The sequence below is a fragment of the Anabrus simplex genome, chromosome 1 (genome assembly GCF_040414725.1).
Source record: "Anabrus simplex isolate iqAnaSimp1 chromosome 1, ASM4041472v1, whole genome shotgun sequence".
NCBI lineage: Eukaryota > Metazoa > Arthropoda > Insecta > Orthoptera > Tettigoniidae > Anabrus > Anabrus simplex.
In genome coordinates this window covers 1,718,385,681-1,718,397,453 of record NC_090265.1, presented here as the reverse complement: position 1 = coordinate 1,718,397,453, position 11,773 = coordinate 1,718,385,681, and the positions used below count along the sequence as shown (strand labels likewise).

The window sequence follows — 11,773 nt, the reverse complement described above, 5'->3', positions numbered from 1 at the left end:
ATGCTACGAAATGAGGGTATGGCTATCTCTGAGGGTATCATCCAATTTTTAAAATTAATCTCTAAATGGTGGAACATTGTTAATGTTCAGCATGTTATGAAGGGAACATACACCTTAAATGAGGATGCAAACCTAAATTATGGGGCCAGTGACACCAAACTCCTCTTTTTTGCAAACTTTGAAAAGTTACATTGATATCTCGCACATGTCGCAGACCGAAGGGAAACTCACTAATGACACATACACAGCTTTAACTCATACACTCCTCGCAATTGTTGATCTATGTAAATAGGTTTTTGATAAGTACAATTATGACTATATACTCACATCCAAGCTACAGACAGATAGTTTGGAGGGAACCTTCGCAGCTTATGGGAGACTGAGTGGCTGCACGTACAATGTATCTGTTGAACAGATACCTGAATCTGATCGAAGACTCAAAGTCCTACGTTTGCTGAAGTTAAAGTCTGCCAAGTTAGGAGAGTTTACCTTGAAGGATCTAGTTGTAACGTTCACCCAGAGGAAAGTAGATGAAAACTTGGATGTTTTGGAACCTGCTATTGATGAGTCTCGCTGTTCGACTATTCCTGTAGAAACTCAGAGAATTTTGGTATGTATTGCTAGTTATACGAGCATGACCGTCCTGGAGAAACTAAGGAAAAGAGAGAAGTGTTTGGAATGTAAAGTTATGCTACAGTCTGATGAAGAGCTACTTCTTGATTGTGATAATATGGAACTTTATTCATTCTTCACTCAGCTAAACAGAGGTGGATTGAAGCACCCTTCAGCTTTCCTTCTTTCCCTTACTTTTGATGTGTATTCCCTTTTCCAAACCCTTATCAGTGTTGAATATGAACCACATTTTTTGAAATTAGACAATCAGAGAGATGCTGTAGTGAAACTAGGTCTCCAAATGGCTGAAAATACCTTAAGTAATGCTATGTCTGCAAGTGTCGCATGCCATTAATAAAAAATTTGAAGAAGTGCATTAAAGTCCTAGCGAACATTTGTGTCAAAAACTACTCAGAACTTCAGCATGACAAAAATGTCTCCAAGGACATTGCTAAAAATATCCATATTCAACAGATGAAGAGGAGCAATACTGAGGACTTAGGAGCGAAGCAGAAGATCCGCAAGGGTCTTAAGCTCAACAGCATGTAAACTTACCAGGTAAACTGCTATTTACATAACATTACTTTGTATTTTCTACCTGCTCTCTCTTAACAGTCTTCTTACGATTTATTTAGGCAAAGTTATTCATCAGAAAGAAGCCTATTTCATGTGGTGTTTATTTACTTGTCCACCTCTGTGGTGTAGTGGTTAGCGTGATTAGCTGCCACCCCCGGAGGTCCGGGTTCGATTCCCGGCTCTGCCACGAAATTTGAAAAGTGGTACGAGGGCTGGAACGGGGTCCACTCAGCCTCGGGAGGTCAACTGAGTAGAGGTGGGTTCGATTCCCACCTCAGCCATCCTGGAAGTGGTTTTCCGTGGTTTCCCACTTCTCCTCCAGGCGAATGCCGGGATGGTACCTAACTTAAGGCCACGGCCGTTTCCTTCCCTCTTCCTTGCCTATCCCTTCCAATCTTCCCATCCCTCCACAAGGCCCCTGTTCAGCATAGCAGGTGAGGCCGCCTGGGCGAGGTACTGGTCATTCTCCCCAGTTGTATCCCCCGACCAAGAGTCTGAAGCTCCGGGACACTGCCCTTGAGGCGGTAGAGGTGGGATCCCTCGCTGAGTCCGAGGGAAAAACCGAACCTGGAGGGTAAACAGATGATGATGATTTATTTACTTGATTATTTCTGTATGCCAGTGTTGTTTTATTCAAAATGTACCTGATGCTAAAGGAATTGATTTGACATAACTACATGGATGTATGCCTAAAACATATCAATAGGTTGTCATAAAACAAAATGACAAATTATTATACAGTACATGTATGTGTGTATTTATCTTCAGTAAGCTCTTAGGTACTTGTTCTTTAATGTACATCATTTCATCATCATCATCATCATCTGTTTACCCTCCAGGTTCGGTTTTTCCCTCGGACTTTGCGAGGGATCCCACCTCTACCGCCTCAAGGGCAGTGTCCTGGAGCTTCAGACGCTTGGTCGGGGGATACAACTGGGGAGTATGACCAGTAACCTCGCCCAGGCGGCCTCACCTGCTATGCTGAACAGGGGCCTTGTGGAGGGATGGGAAGATTGGAAGGGATAGGCAAGGAAGAGGGAAGGAAGCGGCCGTGGCCTTAAGTTAGGTACCATCCCGGCATTCGCCTGGAGGAGAAGTGGGAAACCACGGAAAACCACTTCCAGGATGGCTGAGGTGGGAATCGAACCCACCTCTACTCAGTTGACCTCCCGAGGCTGAGTGGACCCCGTTCCAGCCCTCGTACCACTTTTCAAATTTCGTGGCAGAGCCGGGAATCGAACCCGGGCCTCCGGGGGTGGCAGCTAATCACGCTAACCACTACACCACAGAGGCGGACCCGTACATCATTTCAATTATGTTATTTTCTTCTAAGTACGTGCGTTTTAATACAACTCTTGAAATGAAGGTGTTCAAATACGTCAGTCTCGTATCGGTAGTTTTACGCACGTAAAAGAACACCCGCGGGAAAAAATTCTGGCTTCTTCGAAAACGTGAACAGTAGTTAGTGGGACGTAAAAGAACATTATTATTATTATTATTATTATTATTATTATTATTATTATTATTATGGATGTGCGGAGGTTTATCGTTGAAATGAAGTTATTACGTGCTACCTAACCTTCATCAGTCGGCAACTACTGCGCCCACGACGTCCACCATCTTGGTTTTGATATTACGGTCTGATATATTGTAGTCGGTCTTGGCCAGACCAGTAGCTCAGATCCTTTCAAATAGACCAAAGCTGGCCTAGGCCACCATAGCTTAACTGGAAGAGCAACCGACGCGAAATCGGGAGGTTGTGGGTTCGGATCCCACTGGTGTCCGGCTGGCCATTTTTGTTCTGTACTTAACATCTCTTCAACACGTACTACATGTACGTAACACGACCTAATACGTTGAAAGTCTGTTTCGATTACAATGCGGTCGTGAAAATTCAATATTCATTGACATGCGCCACAACGGGCGACTTGAACGCACTCTACAGTGAGCTAGCAGCAGTGCCAGACCTGTAGCTCAGATCCTTTCAAACAGAGCAAAGATGGCCTAGGCCACCATAGCTCAATTGGTAGAGCAACCGACGCGAAATCGGGAGGTTGTGGGTTCGGATCCCACTGGTGACCGGCTGGCCATTTTTGTTCTGTAGTTAACATCTCTTCAACACGTACAACATGTACGTAACACGACCTAATACGTTGAAAGTCTGTTTCGATTACAATGCGGTCGTGAAAATTCATTATTCGTTGACATGCCCCACAACGGGCGACTTGAACGCACTCTACAGTGAGCTAGCAGCAATGCCAGACCTGTAGCTCAGATCCCTTCAAACAGAACAAAGATGGCCTAGGCCACCATAGCTCAATTGGTAGAGCAACCGACGCGAAATCGGGAGGTTGTGGGTTCGGATCCCATTGGTGTCCGGCTGGCCATTTTTGTTCTGTACTTAACATCTCTTCAACACGTACTACATGTACGTAACACGACCTAATACGTTGAAAGTCTGTTTCGATTACAATGCGGTCGTGAAAATTCAATATTCCTTGACATGCCCCACAACGGGCGACTTGAACGCACTCTACAGAGAACTAGCAGCAGTGCCAGACCTGTAGATCAGATCCTTTCAAACAGAACAAGGATGGCCTAGGCCACCATAGCTCAATTGGTAGAGCAACGGTCGCGAAACCGGGAGGTTGTGGGTTCGGATCCCACTGGTGTCCGGCTGGCCGTTTTTGTTCTGTACTTAACATTTCTTCAACACGTACTACATGTACGTAACACGACCTAATACGTTGAAAGTCTGTTTCGATTACAATGCGGTCGTGAAATTTCAATACCCAAAACAATGTTTTATGTCCCTAAAAGCAACCGTTATGGGAATAATGGCACCACCCTTCCCCTGCTTTAGGAATCGGATAAAGAAATGAACTGCCATAACCAATGCAACGTCAGCTCCAAGATTCTACAGCAGCGAGATTTTGCATGTACGCCTGGGCATAGCTGCCAACCAAGATTGGTACACATATGTCTTACCATCTGGAAAATATACACTGTTCTGTATGACACTCATAGAACTCCTTTGAGCGGAAATGGATAGGGGATGATGTATAAAACTAATAGGAAACGCCTATATTAATGCAGAATCCATAGTTTTTGTGGTCGCTGAGATGAATAGTCACGTTCCAGATATAATTTAAGTCCAAGATCAGCCTCATTGATACGGTGGTGAGAAGGGGTGGATAATAATATGTCCGAAATGATCGAGATAACGGATAAAAGTACGTATGTTCCAGCGTAGCTCTCAACCACACTTGGTACACATACGACTTACTATCTGTAACGAAAAACGACTGTTGGGGAAAGAAACCTGTTGCACCCAGGTATTAATAACGAATACGCAGTTTTCAAGGTCCTCGAGAGGAACTGAGACAGTCTGGATGCCGTTTTAGTCATAGTTCATCCCCAGTCGGAATGTCCAATATGACCAAGATTATGGATGTATGCGTGTATGCTCATGCATACGTTTTTCATCAAGTCGTAGCAGTTGTACGACTGAGCATGGCATGGTCGATCGTGTTGTGTTGAGTGTAATTAGCAGTGCGGTAACGTAGTGAGTGTTTCAGATAGGTTTAGATGGGAGGACGTGGGGAGGGGGATATGAAAATACGTGGTTCGTCTTATTTTCCGACCTGTGATTGAGTGTCCGCGAATATTTGACCGTTGCTTTGTTGGGTGCGGTTTGATGTTCTTATGGAAATAATGACTCATGTTTATTTTATCGCATAAGGCATGCATAATACACCCGGATAGTTACGGTAAAATGGTACTTGATACTAATCGTCATCAAACAATGTATGCAAAGCAGCTAAATACGTCTGAAATAAATTCATCCAAAAATAAGTCGTGGGAAGGTTTTGGAAATAACCTGGAAAGGCAAGGTCAAGAAGCAGGAAAACCTTTCTGGACAATAATAAAGAATCTTAGGAAGGGAGGGAAAAAGGAAATGAACAGTGTTTTGAGTAATTCAGGTGAACTCATAACAGATCGCAGGGAATCACTGGAGAGGTGAAGGGAATATTTTGAACATCTTCTAAACATAAAAGGAAATCCCCCTGATGGTGTTGCGAACATCTAAGCTCATGGAGAGGAAGAAGACGGTGATGGTGAAATTACGCTTGAGGAAGTGGAAAGGATGGTAAATAAACTCCATTGTCATAAGCAGCAGGAACAGATGAAATTAGATGAAATTGTGAAGTATAGTGGGAAGGCAGGGATGAAATGGCTTCATAGAGTAGTAGGATTGGCATGGAGTGTTGGTAAGGTACCTTCAGATTGGACAAAAGCAGTAATTGCACCTATCTATAAGCAAGGGAACAGGAAGGATTGCAACAACTATCGAGGTATCTCATTGATTAGTATACCAGGCAAAGTATTCACTGGCATCTTGGAAGGGAGGGTGCGATCAGTGGTTGAGAGGAAGTTGGATGAAAACCAGTGTGGTTTACAGACCACAGAGAGGTTGTCAGGATCAGATTTTCAGTATGCGCCAGGTAATTGAAAAAGGCTACGAGAGGAATAGGCAGTTATGTTTATGTTTCTTACATCTAGAGAAAGCATATGACAGGGTAAAGCAAAGCATAGCAAACCAAAGTCACCTCCGTACAGGCCATGAAGACCCTTGGAGGAGTGGAAGGTAAAGGCTTCCACCATTGTTAACCTCGGCACATGTTGGGTTAGAGTGGTTAGCTCTACACCCGGCCGCATTTGCCCCCAGGAATTAACCTGTTACTCATTTTTGGTGTAGGCTGAATGAACCTCAGGGCCATATGCAGCTATGGAAGTGGAAATCAAGTTTCTTAAATTTTCCGACTTCCTGACGGGGATTCGAACACACGTCTTTCCGGGAGAACCGAGCACGCATCTACCGCCTCGGCCAGGTAGCCCCTAATATGACAGGGTACCGAAGAAAAAGATGTACGCCTTACTGGGGAACTATGGAATTAAAGATAGACTATTAAAATCAATCAAAGGCATTTATGTTGACAATTGGGCTTCAGTGATAATTGATGGTAGAATGAGTTCTTGGTTCAAGGTACTTACAGGGGTTAGACAAGGCTGTTATCTCTCACCTTTGCTGTCCGTAGTTTACATGGATCATCCGCTGAAAGGTATAAAATGGCAGGGAGGGATTCAGTTAGGTGGAAATGTAGTAAGCAGTCTTGCCTATGCTGACGACTTGGTCTTAATGGCAGATTGTGCCGAAAGCCTGATGCCTAATATCATGGAACTTGAAAATAGGTGCAATGAGTATGGTATGGAAATGAGCCTTTCGAAGACTAAATTGATGTCAGTAGGTAAGAAATTAAACAGAATTGAATGTCAGATTGGTGATACAAAAGTAGAACAGGTCGATAGTTTCAAGAATTTAGGTTGTGTGTTCTCCCAGGATGGTAATATAGTGAGAGAGATTGAATCAAGGTGTAGTAAACCTAATCCAGTGAGCTCGCAGTTGCGATCAACAGTATTCTGTAAGAAGGAAGTCAGCAACCAGACGAAACTATCTTTACATCTGTCTGTTTTCAGACCAACTTTGATTTACGGGAGCGAAAGATGTGTGGACTCAGGATATCTCATTCATAAGTTAGAAGTAACAGACATGAAAGAAGCGAGAATAATTGCTGGTAAAAACGGGTGGGAACAATGGCAGGAGGGTGCTCGGAATGAGGAGATAAAGTCTAATTCAGAAATGAACTCGATGGATGAAGCTGTACGCATAAACCGGCTTCGGTGGTGGGGTGGTGGTGGTGATTATTGTTTTAAGAGGAAGTACAACTAGGCAACCATCCTCTATATAACACTAATCAGAGAGAAAAATAGAAGGGATCCGACACTTCGAAAAATGAAGATATCGGCCAAAGGAAGACAAGGGCCACGAAGAGCTTGAAAATGAAAAACTCCCTAGCCCTCGCAAACGTAATCGCGTCGGGGTCGGAAAAGAACAAGAGTTGATCAAGGAAGATCTGATAGGATAGATGAAAGTGAGGAACCTGGCACAAGTAAGTGGAAGCAATGCCAGGACTCAGATAAGAGCCCCGTGGTCGCCAACCCACGCTCCAAAGTTCAGAGCCCCTGGGGCCCATTTTAGTCGCCTCTTACGACAGGCAGGGGATACCGTGTGTGTTATTCTACCCCCCCCACCCACAGGGGGATTCGGTGGTGGGGTCATGTGAGGCGAATGGGTGTGGATAGGTTACCTAAAAAATAATGGTCTCTGTTATGGAGGGTAAGAGAAGTAGAAGTAGACCAAGACGACGATGGTTAGACTCAGTTTCTAACGATTTAAAGATAAGAGGTAGAGAACTAAACGAGGCCACAGCACTAGGTGCAAATAGAGGATTGTGGCGACGTTTAGTAAATTCATAGAGACTTGTAGACTGAACGCTGAAAGGCATAACAGTCTATAATGATATCGTATGTATGTATGTATGTATGTATGTATGTATGTATGTATGTATGTATGTATGTATGTTCATACGGATGTGGGGAGAAAGTGGGCTGGGAGTGGGGAGGTTCTTAAACCAGGTGTAAAAATTTGCGGTTTATACCGAAATCTTCCAAATCGTCCCCTTAGTACAAGAAAAATGTATAATTTTTTAAAAAGTTAACATAAATATTTTTATTAATTAGTACGGTCACCCAGTTTGTTTTGCACTCACTACCATGGAAACACGAAGATTATGTGCATTCTACACTCCATTCACGGCGTTACCTAGGATACTTCCGCTGGTGCTGCCTATATTGACAATCAATCAATCAATCAATCAATCAATCAATCAATCAATCAATCAATCAATCAATCAATCAATCAATCAATCAATCAATCAATCAATCAATCAATCAATCAATCAATCAATCAATCAATCAATCAATCAATCAATCAATCAATCAATCAATCAATCAATCAATCAATCAATCAATCACTACTGATCTGCATTTAGGGCAGTCGCCCATGTGGCAGATTCCCTATCTGTTGTTTTCCTAGCCTTTTCTTAAATGTTCGCAAAGAAATTGGAAAATTATATGTAGAAAGTGGTGGGTTGATGTAACTGGAGTGGTGCGAGTGATCATAAAGTTGCGGAATAAGGGGTTGAATTGGTGGTATATAGTGAGTGAATTGAAGGGTTGAAATTTTAAGTGGTTATGGTTGCATATGTTTGAAAGGAAAGACGTTTATTTGCAAGTAAATGGTAATTTAAGGGAATATACTTTTAGCAAGTTAATGATGGATCTGTATGTAAAGGTGGTGGTTGTAGATATGAAATGGTGCTTAAAGGATAAATATGGTAATTTTGTAACGTTCCAGACGTCACAGTGTAATTGTGGTAATTTTATGTTTAATTAATTCAAGTATGATATGTTTTTACGTCATGATATTTATCTTCGTATGTAATTTTATTATAATTCATGTTTGATCATTTGCTCACTATCATTTCATTACTTTGTAACTACGACTTTTAAACGAGGGCTGAATATCCTTATATTAACATAGATTCTTGCGACATTCGTTTAAATTTAACTTGCAGTAAATTTTCCTCTATCTTGCCACATCACCGAGGAAGAAGAAATTACAAATTTAGACATCAAATTCTGGGAAAAGCGAGCACGTGTTCAAGCGTTGTAACCGCAGCTACTGTATTTCGAGCTGAGTAATTCAACCTGGTCACCGCCTACATTTTCAAAGGAGCGTCCCGTTGTCATGGATACTGAGTGAAATGGCAAATGGAAGAGCAGTTGATAGCATCGTTTGGATCCATCATCTTCAATTTTATGAGTGGGGAGAAACGTGTCACCTGATTGGACCACGTGTAGCGACCTGTAATTAGAGCCAGAAAAGGTTATAAAAGGGCGTGCTGGAGCTCTTGGAGAGATTCTCTCTCTGCGACTTCGATTCTTTCGGCGACTTCGATTCTATTCTGTTCGATTCTGTCTTGTATTTCGCTTGAGGTCTGAGGACTGCTCTTATGGTTGTTGTACCATAGTGGACTAGTGTGATAGTTTATCACTTCTACATTCATTACTTCGTTACCACGATGTGGTACTTAGGAATTTCTGAATGATGGGTGTATAGCCACTCTCATCAGAAAGTACGAACAGCTCTGTATTAGACCAGTTTGTACCAGTCTAAGACAATAGGTAGCATTAAACTAGATAGAAATGAAACTTCGGTGCACATTTTCAGTAAAGTTGGAAGGATTGTTAATTGAGTATCCTCTCCACATAACCCAAGGAGGTTTTTCTAACTATGATTTAGGGCTCATCTCCAATATATGGGATAGAGCATAATAGGGAGTGTTAGTGTCGAAGCCATCTTATAATTAGTGGTCGGTGCACTTAGCAAGGCAGGAATGGTACTTGGCGGCAGATGAAAAGACCTCAAAGACGACCGGCAGTTTTCCAGCTACAAGGACGGAGGCGTTCTCAGGACAAGCAGAACAAGACTACATGGTGAGCACGCGAATTAAAAATATTGCAAGTTTTCGCGAAGTAGACTCATTCAATTTTTTGTTAAATTCATTTCCTATTTTAAATTCATTCTCGTCAAACCGTCGTCATTTATATTCAATATAATAAATAGTATTTTCCTAGTTCACTTTAATCAGTCTGCCTTAATTAGCCTTTTGATTCATATTCTACTGCTTAATGATTAGTGCACTATCACCCCATCCCTGGGATGAGAGTCCATCCGAGCTTTATAATAAATTTTTGTTTTTAGGTCATAAACTTAAAGACTGGCGCCCTTAGTTTGGATAGTTGCATTTCTCGTTCAATTGCTCTCCAAGAGGGGTATGTCACAATTTGAGTGGAATGGAGTAAATTGGAAAGTATAGGGTACCTAATATAAGTGATTATGGTTGTATATGTTTAAATGGCAAGATGTATATTAGTAATCCAATGGTATTTTAATGGAATATACTCTTAGCAAGTGGATGGTCGATCGGTATGTAAAGGTGGTGATTGTAGATAAGAAATGATGCTTAAAGGTTGGGTATCGTAATTTGAGTGGAAGTGGAGTGTGATTATTTTGGAGATTGGAAAAGTACAGTGCACCTAGTGGTTCAGTGTGGTTTTGATAGATGTGATTGAGTAATAGTTGCTAATTGTATCTGTTATGAGTATTGTATACAGAAGGGAGATTATGTAGCGATTAAGTGTAATTTTGATGGGTGTGACATTAGACAATTGGACTTGAATTATATGAGTTGACGTAATGGTCAAATGTGATTGCGAGTGGTGTGATTAAAGAGAAAGAGTATGGAATTACAGTTGTTGGCATCTCGAGTGGTTGTTGATAAGAGTGAGAAGGGCCAAAGTTGGATGGTTAATTGAATGTGAGTGAGCTCTTGGTATATAGTAAGTGAGTTGAAGAGGCGAAACCAATGTGAGATTAGTGCTGGTATGTGTTCAGTGGGTAAAGTTGGGCGGCCAAGCTTGAGTAATTCAATTTGTTGGCAATAGGTTGTTCATGGATACAATTAATATGTGATGGTGGTTAGTATAGTCAGAAGGTGTGTGAAAGAGAGATGAAAAGGGAGGTAGGGATGGATAGTGGATAAACTACGGGTTTGGCAACATGGCAGGAAGTTAGAGTATGTGTGGTTAGTAAGTAATGAGAAGTGACACGAAAGCAGAATAAGCACCAAGTAGAAACAGGAACGTAATGTAGATCACAACTCAGCAGTGAAGCAACATGATGACTGTTCAGCAAGCGATGATAGTATGTGCGAGGAGAGGCTGGAGTGGAATGTAATGTATTGCTGTGTCAGTCAGAAGAGGTTAGGAAGGACATTGTCCCCCATATGGGCGGCCTTGTAACAAGAGGCTGATGTGCCGTTCTGCATTATTCATTTTATTTGCCATTTTAACTTTGCATTTGTAATTTTGCCTTTTTGTTTTGTGTTCATTTAATTGCTGTAATAACATGGCTGTCGGTTTTCCGCGAGGGAGGTGTCCGTGGGACAATTGGCAGCAGGTACCTATTAAATCATTTCATGTTACTTTTATTTATTTTATGAGAATTTACTCTGTGAGTATGTCAGTATAAACGCTGTCTATGCTGGACATTATTATTTTTCTCCATTATTAGACCAATAAGGTAGCAATACTGTAGATCTGGAGGAAAATAAAGATAATATGTATTAACTCAACTTTTGTGGGAATGAACCTTAAGATTACTTACTCCCGAGGCCTGCATTTATTCACATCGCATCACACTTCATACCAAGGCTCAGTACAATACCTCAGACCGTAATAAATCATAGTGGCGTCAGCTGTCGACAGTTCAAAGTTAGGGCGCAATCTGTATATCTTCATGTTGAATCTTATATCTAATCAGGTAATCAGCCCCCCCCCCCCACAGGTAACTAATATCAACTGCGAAAATGGTTGTTATATCCCGCCTGTGAATAGGATCCTCTCCCTCTGGCTGACGTAAGCTCTGCGGTGCCGCCTGAAGCATCTGGAACGTGTGCGACACTCGGCAGGTAGCTGGGAGTTACCGTTGCTCTTACGTAGCTTGAAGGTTCGTTCTCTATGTTCATGCTCTAGCCTGAATATTGCAATCTGTTCATAA

The 11,773-nt window shown here is 42.0% G+C and overlaps 1 non-coding gene across 1 annotated transcript; it reads left to right on the top strand.

Moving 5' to 3' along the window:
* The first annotated feature begins 3,196 nt into the window (after window positions 1-3,196).
* On the top strand, window positions 3,197-3,269 carry TRNAS-CGA (transfer RNA serine (anticodon CGA)). The gene has a single exon. It is a non-coding gene; the product is annotated as a tRNA-Ser (tRNA).
* Window positions 3,270-11,773: the final 8,504 nt, after the last annotated feature.